Source organism: Hipposideros armiger, unplaced genomic scaffold, assembly GCF_001890085.2.
Source record: "Hipposideros armiger isolate ML-2016 unplaced genomic scaffold, ASM189008v1 scaffold_62, whole genome shotgun sequence".
Classification (NCBI taxonomy): Eukaryota; Metazoa; Chordata; class Mammalia; order Chiroptera; family Hipposideridae; genus Hipposideros; species Hipposideros armiger.
This window is the reverse complement of record NW_017731412.1, coordinates 1,375,077-1,382,922: the sequence shown is the minus strand read 5'-3', so window position 1 is coordinate 1,382,922 and position 7,846 is coordinate 1,375,077. Positions and strand designations below refer to the sequence as shown.

The 7,846-nt window shown below is 46.2% G+C and overlaps 1 non-coding gene across 1 annotated transcript; it reads left to right on the top strand.

Moving 5' to 3' along the window:
- The first annotated feature begins 345 nt into the window (after positions 1 to 345).
- On the top strand, positions 346 to 419 carry TRNAI-GAU (transfer RNA isoleucine (anticodon GAU)). Its single transcript has one exon. It is a non-coding gene; the product is annotated as a tRNA-Ile (tRNA).
- Positions 420 to 7,846: the final 7,427 nt, after the last annotated feature.

Here is a 7,846-nt window from a genome sequence, read left to right as displayed (position 1 = left end):
GGAAACAGCCGTTCATCTTAAACTTCAATCTGTTTCTCTGCCCGCTGCAAAGAGATTCAAGAAGCAACTCGAGTACAGACGGAGCCTGAAATATGTGGCAGAAACAGTCACTCTGGCATTTCTTCTGGGTCTTCTGATGCAATGAGGAAAAGGGGGAAAGGCGGAAAGCTGCAGGCTCAAAGAGACACTGCCTCAGGGCAGAAGGCAGGTGGCACATGAGGGGAAACTAATGAACAAAGACAGAAAAACAAGGTAAAGGTCAGATTCAGCAAAGATGCCAAAACATCCCCAATTCCATGGGCACCAGGGAAGTGCTCGATTCAAGTTACACAGAAGTATGGGGGTGGCCGGTTAGCTCAGTTGGTTAGAGCGTGGTGCTGATAACACCAAGGTTGCCGGTTCGATCCCCGCATGGGCCATTGTGAGCTGCGCCCTCCCTAAAAGAGTCAACTATGCCATTGTAGCATGAGAGCAATGTGTAACCAATGACCATGGCTGTTCCCCAATAAAATTTAAAAAAAAAAAGTTACACAGAGGTCAAGGCTGCTATTTACACGAAGCTCTGGAGCAGTGTCTACCACGGCTCCTATCAGTAAGACAAGATGGACAAGCCCTTGATGGAACATAACTTAGATTGGCCAGCAGCGCCCATCTTCCCTGTTATCATATCCTACTTAATTGCATCATGTACCAGTCAGCTGCCCTAATTTATTGCATGCCATGCTTGCCTGTGGACCAGCTGATCCCAAGGAGGCTGTCAGTCATTTATTCGTTCCACAAACCCTGACTGAATGCCTGCTATGTGCTGGAGCTACAATGGTACACAAGACAGAAGTGAACATGACAGAGATGGTCCCTGTCCTCATTTTGTCAGGGAAACGATTAGACAAGCTATGACATAAAGTGCAATGCCTGGATTAACAGGTGCTCTAGACGCAGGAAGTGTCTTAGGCTGGGTTCCTCCAGCAGCGGACCCTGAGATATTTATTTAGGAAGTGACCCGGGGCACATGGGTAGAGACACGGGGAAGTGAGACAGGAAAAGGAAGACATTCAATAAAAGTGCACTGTCAAACCATCCACCAGAGCAGCGGTTCTCAACCTTCCTAATGCCGCGACCCCTTAATACAGTTCCTCATGTTGTGGTGACCCCCAACCATAATTATTTTCGTTGCTACTCTGTAACTGTAATTTTGCTGCTGTTATGAATCGTAATGTAAGTATCTTTTTGTTCTCCGATGGTCTTAGGCGACCCCTGTGAAAGGGTCGTTCGACCCCCAAAGGGGTCAGGTTGAGAACCGCTGCACCAGAGCTTAATCTTGCCAGGGAAATCTTAGAGTCCGTGTAGAGCACATGCCTCAGTTATCCTGCCTGAGGGGTGAGGGGGCACGTATGCACCAACTCCCCAGGTGGCATTAATCCCCCAGCACTAGACTGCTGCGAGAGTGGGAAAGAGGGTGCAGGTGGCCAAAGAGAGGCCTCAGGGAAAGAAATGGAGCAACTGGCAGTTGGAAGCTGGGCCAGTGTGCACTGAGCTGATCAGGGGTGGGGAATTATGGGTGGGGCACGAGCAGCTCCATTTTATATATGAAAAAACTGTGGCACAGAGAGGTTCAGTAACTTACCCAAAGTCACACAGCAAGAGTGTGTCAGGGCTGGAATTGAAGCCCAGGCTCCTAACCACCACACGCTACCATCACTCATGTTATGAAACATTTAAACTTTATTCCAAAGGCAATGGGAAGCCACATAAAGGTTTTAAGGAAGGCTGGAGTGGGGGGGAGGTCATGTGCTCATAGGGCTGCCATGTGGAGAATGGACCAGAGAAGGGCAGCGTGGTGGCAGCTTTGAGGAAATTGGGGTAGGTAGATGGACAGTGGTAGAAATGGCGTTGAGAAAACCATGCTTAGGTTGCTAGCTCCACAGCCAAGTACAACCAAAGATTTGAGCCTGAGGGTCATTCAGTCCCAATGTCTGCTCTGAAAGGGCTCAGTGAATCTGGGGCCCACTGTGGCCCTTGTCCCTACTCTGAGCCCACAAAGAACAGAGTTTCAAATCCTCAGGGATCCCAAAGCAGCATATCTTCTTCTCACCTTGGTCAGACCACGCTTTTCTTGGGAAATTTCCCTGTCCCACAAAGTCATCCCTGTGTCTCTACATAATGTTACTGGAGACCAGGTCATGGGTTTAGTCACAAAAGGATGAGCTTACTTTAGTGCAATCTGAAGACCCCAAAAACCAGCCATCTAAACAGGAAATGGCCGACGCTGGAAACAAGGAGTATTAGATATGAGAGGGGAGACACAGCAGGTTTCTTAACCTCAGCACTATTGTCACTGGGAGATGATAAATCTTTGGCAGGGGGTGTTCTGTGCATTGCAGGATATTTAGTAGCACCCCCTCTACCCACCAGATGCCAGTAGCACCCTTTCAGTTATGTCAACCAAAAATGACATTGCCAAATGACCCCGGGAAACAAAAATCTCAAAGGAGAACCAACGGGACAGAGCATTATAAATTTACCTCCAAATTTATCTCTGAAGCCCTACCAACATCAAACAGCATCATAAATTCTGTGTAAAGAACGAAACCAAACACCTTTGGAAGATTCCTGTTTCAAGGAGAGCAAATGCACGGTACGGACCTACAGATCACCTGGCTGATGCCCAGGGCAGACATCATCAATCAATGGCCGCCCTGATTCCTTCTGAGCCTGCAAAGACCTCTACCTCCCTCTATGCAGCTCCACGGGCAGCCATTGCCAATCGACTGCGGTTGGTATGGGAGAGTCACACATCCTGTTGTCCTGTTGCTCTTTTTGCTGCCCCTGCATTGAATCACACTATTAGAGGAGGGTCTCCACCTTCTTTCTGCCCCAACATGGCCATTAGCTACAGCCCCCGCCCTCTCCTCAGCAATGCACGCTAGCAGCAATGCTCGACTAAAGGAGGGGGCCCATGCCCCCTAGGGAAAGGACTAGGCCTGATGAAGGAGGACGTGTGTACGTGTGTGTGTGTGTGTGTGTGTGTGTGATGGGACCTCTCTGTGTAATCCTGATGGCCGTGACACCCTCTTGTTCATCCCCCAGTTGGGCATCATTGCTATTATGTACACATAATTCCTTGGGGAGAAAAAAAAATTCTTCCCTTCTCTACATGTGTCCTTTAAGAAAATGTGACCGCTACTTATGCATGGAGCCCTTGATATATTCAATTTTCTTTAATAATCCAAATCCACATTTTGGATTAAGTTTAAATATGTTTTTTAACTTAATGCAATTTGAGTTATGCCTGTTTCGTTTGAATAGGTCAACGTACACTGCGGGCTAATTGAAGACAGATCGTTCTCACGCTCTGCGTTAGAATAAATTTATTTCTCATGGCACGCCTTCTTTGGGAAAGCTAAGAGCTGCTTTAGCCAAAGCACAATGAAAGGACAAAAACTCCCCCTCCTCTGTCACCTGTGTGGATGGCACAGGAGGGCAGACTCAACCAGACAGTGAGAAGCTAAGCGGGTGCGAAACGATACAGAATGAAGTTTACCTTGAGAAGAAGGTTCCTGCTTAAGAGCGGGGCCAAAAGGTCTTCTAAATCGATAGCAGTACCACATACCCATCAAAGCGACTAAAAACAACCACCATAAAAGGGCACGACCAAGTGCTGGCGAGGATAGAGAGCACCTGGGAGCATTGTACACTCATTGCTGGGAGATAACGCAACATGGTCCAGCCAGCCTGGAAAACAGGTTGGCAATTTTTTATAAAGCTAAACACACCATTACGATTCAAACCAGCCAGCCCACTTCTACGTATCTACCCAAATGAAATAAAAGCCTACATTCGCGCAAAAACCTGTACACGACTGTTTATAAGGGCTTGGTTCATAATGGTCAAAAATTGGAAACCACCATGTCCCTCACCTGGAGAGTGGATGAAGGAACTGTGGTACCAAATGGAAAACTAATAGCAATAAAAAGGGATGAACCACTGATGCACGAACAACATGTATGAATCTCAGATGTGTTATGTGAATCAAAGGCACCAGATTCAACTCGCATTTATGTGACATCGGGAAAAGACAAATATATAGGGACGAAGGGCAGATCAGCAGTTGCCAGGGGCAGAGGGTGGGAGGGGGGTTTGACCATAAGGGGACAGCTTGAGGGAACTGGGGAGGGAGTGGGGGTCCTGTATCATGACTGAGGTGGCAGTTACATGACTGCATTTGTCAAAGCTAAGAGAACTGTGTCCCATAAAGAGTGAATTTTACTGCATGTAAATTTTAACATACATAAAACAAATTGAGATAGGTAGCCTCTCAATTGCTGACACCATGCACAAATCCAGAATGTCATGGAATCCTTCTCAGAGCCTTGTCTGGAAAATGAGGCTACTTCATAAGCTGTTCCATGGATAAAAAGGGACCATGAAAGTGCCTTGTGCACAGTAAATCCTCCATAATTGGTGTTTATTATTGCTTATTTAACCCTTACCCTGGGCAAGGCTCCGAGTATTCGATTTACGTGCCTGTCTTGTCCCCTGGGTTATAGACTCCTGTTGGGCAGGAAACATGCCCAGTGTATATCCGTGCACAGTACAGTCCCTACTCCCATGCTTTGCACAGGGAAAACAATCGATAAATTTTTGTCAAATTGAAACATTGTGGACAGACACTGCTAATCGACCCCGACATCCATTCTGCCCTATTTAATAAAACTCCAGAGTTTTTGCTGGAAGCAAGGCTGCCTCGCTAGAGGCTCCGTTTCCGAGGCTCATTGCAGCTAGGTGTGGGCATGTGACTTGGCGTGTCCAATGGGATGTGAGAAGAAGTGAGGCACGCTCTTCCAACCTGTGCCCTCTAAACCATGAGAGTGCTGCTGGCTGGAGAGCTAGGACGAGAGCCAATGCCTGAAACCCAGAGACAGAAGGGTCACGTAAAGATGGCGGAAGCGCCCATCCTCTGTACCTAGAAACTATTACATATGCGAGAAATGACTGTATAGCTTCCTAAAGCCACTGTTAGAGCAGGCAAATGACTACCCTAACTCACACACATGGATGCCCACTGTACATACTGTTGGTTCATTCGGCCATTCAAGGGCGTTTGATTGCTGTCAGCTGCCATGGGGGTGCCAAGGGGTCTGGACCTGGTCACTGCTCACTGTGAGCTCACAGGGTAGTTGGGGAGGGGGACATCTATAGCCAAGAAAAGTTTCATAACAATATGTAAATTAAGTCTTGAGATAAGACAAGCAACGTCATAAGACCGTCATTGATGCAACTATTATTTGAATACCTTCTAAGTGCTAGGCACTGTTTTAGAGACTGGGAATATAATAAGGGGGGAAAGTCAGGGTCCCTATTCTCTTCAAGTTGCTTACATTCAAGTAAGGAGGGGGCAGGAGAGAAGATAACAAATAAATAAACCCACAAGAAAATGTTAAGCAGCAGTAATGCTGGATGAAAATAAAACAGTATGGTATGCCAGACTGAGATGAACTTGGGAGTTAATATATATGGAGTGGTCGGGGAAGGTTGCCCAGGGAGGTGACATTTAAATTGAGGCCTTAATGATGAGAAAGAGCTAGCTAGCCATGTGAGGATCCAGGAAAGAATGTTCTAGATAAAGGGAATAGCCAGTTCAGAGGCTCTAAGGCAGAAGCAAACATCATATGCTTGAAATTCAGGAAGAAGGCCTGGTAAAAACATATCGTGTGGTAAAAGCATATCGAGAGAGGGAGAGACAACAATAACATAAATATCGAATAGTACAAACACTAAGAATGCGAATAAGGAGAAATCAGTGTGGGTTAGATGTCTCAGAGAAGGCTTCCTGGAGGAGGTGAAACTTAAGCTGGATGGAGAGGAGGGAAGAAGATTTGGATCAGCAGAGAAGACGAGGGAAGTCATTTTAGAAAAAGAGTAAGAAAGGTGAGCCAAGTACGGGAGCAAAAAACGGACCTGTGCTACTTTAAACAGATATATGCGTATGCACAGCAGAAATGCAGCCTTCAATCTTCTACTTGCCACCACTCTACCTGTGGCAGACATTGCTAATCAACCACCACACTTTTCCTATACAGCCTGAGTACGGTCTTAAATCTTCATCCGTCACTCATCAATTCCACTCAATCCAAGTGGCATACATGGCAAAAGCTCTGAGTCAGCCCAGAATAAACTTAAAGGCTCCCTTTACTGACCCAGAAAGGCAACAGGACAAAGTCCTGCATTTGAAAATAATATAACTGGAACCTTTGTACTTTCTTGCAAGCAACTCAGCGATATGCAAATACAGGTCCCCCTGAAGCCCTGCACAATACAGAGACCTAATCACGAAACTAAAACAAGGCTTTGCCCTTCCTGTTCTCCAGCTGGCATTCTGAGGTGGGTGGCTGTGCAGCCTGAATTTGTCTGGTTGGAGCGAACCTTCGTTTCCACTCCCCAAGTCCTTCCCCACAACCCTTGTAGCTTCTCACATCTCCCAATATGTGTCAGGGCCTCGCCTCGTGGATCATGTTCTAAATCATTTTCCTTGACATTCAAGGCCCCTTGTCCTTACGGCACCACGGTGAGGATGTGATACGATTCCAGGTCCATGCGCCTTCCTGAATGATGGCTGCCCACTGGTCTGAAGGGCCTAGGAGGCTGCCTGTGACCTGTCCAGCTATCTGGGCCCTTCAGGGACGGGCTTAGTAGGACAGAATGGTAATGTTAATGACATTGACTGAATTCTAAGGGTCAGAACCTGTGCCAAACGTTTCACATACCAACCTCCCTTAAGCCTCATGTTAACCCCAGGAGAGGCTCTTACTATCCCCATTGTACAGATGAGGAAACTGAGGCATACAGAGAGGTTTGGCAACTTGCCCGTGGTCATCTAATCAATGCCACGAACTGAACCCAGATCTCAGCACTGAGCCCAGTTGTCCCGCTTTGCTAATTCTTCTCTTATTTTTCATCTACATCTCCTACTCCATCCTTTAACAGTTTAATTCAACACGAAGGGCAAAACTGATTCTAACTCAAAGTCACCTACTGCCATCACTTGTGCTCTTTCAATTTGGGTGTCTCTCCCCTTTGATTTATTCACGCAGCAAGTATTTATTGAACACCTACCATAGGCTAGGCACTTCTGACGTCGTACCAGAAAATTCTCTTACTCTTGCAAAACGCATGATTCTCAAAATGGCGACAGGGCTCCGTTGTTTATCATTAGGCTGCATTCTTCGGCAAATCTTATGGAATCTTTGTCAATACAGGGATTTTCCAAACATATAGTCTGAAACACGCTTGGGTGAATGACTGGGGAAACGACTGTAAAAATAAAATGTGCTTCCTTTCCTGTGCCCTGTTGATTTTATTGCAAATTGTTTCAGCTACTGGATTTGGGGAAATAAAATTAAACTAGAGCGACACAGAACAACACGGATGAATCTCAATCACGATGTTACAGAAGGATACGTGTACTTTGTTATTACTTAAATAATGTGCAAAACAACACGACAGGTTTTTATTTTTGGATGCACACATAAGAGATAAAAACATAAACACGTGTATGGGAATTCAAAGCGTCCAACTCAGGACGGTGATCACCTCTGGCAGGGGCAAAAGGGAGAGTGACTGGGGACCAGGCATTAATAGTTTGGGTAGTGTATTATTTCTTAAAATGGATGGTGAATAAATGGGTGTCTATTATATTATTCTTTACATCTGCTATATGTCTGAATACTTTATACATTTAAAACAATAGACATCTGGGGCCAGCTGAGTGGCTCAGTTGGTTAGAGCACGAGCTCTGAGCAACAGGGTCACTGGTTCAATTCCCACATGGGCCAGTGAGCTGTGCCCG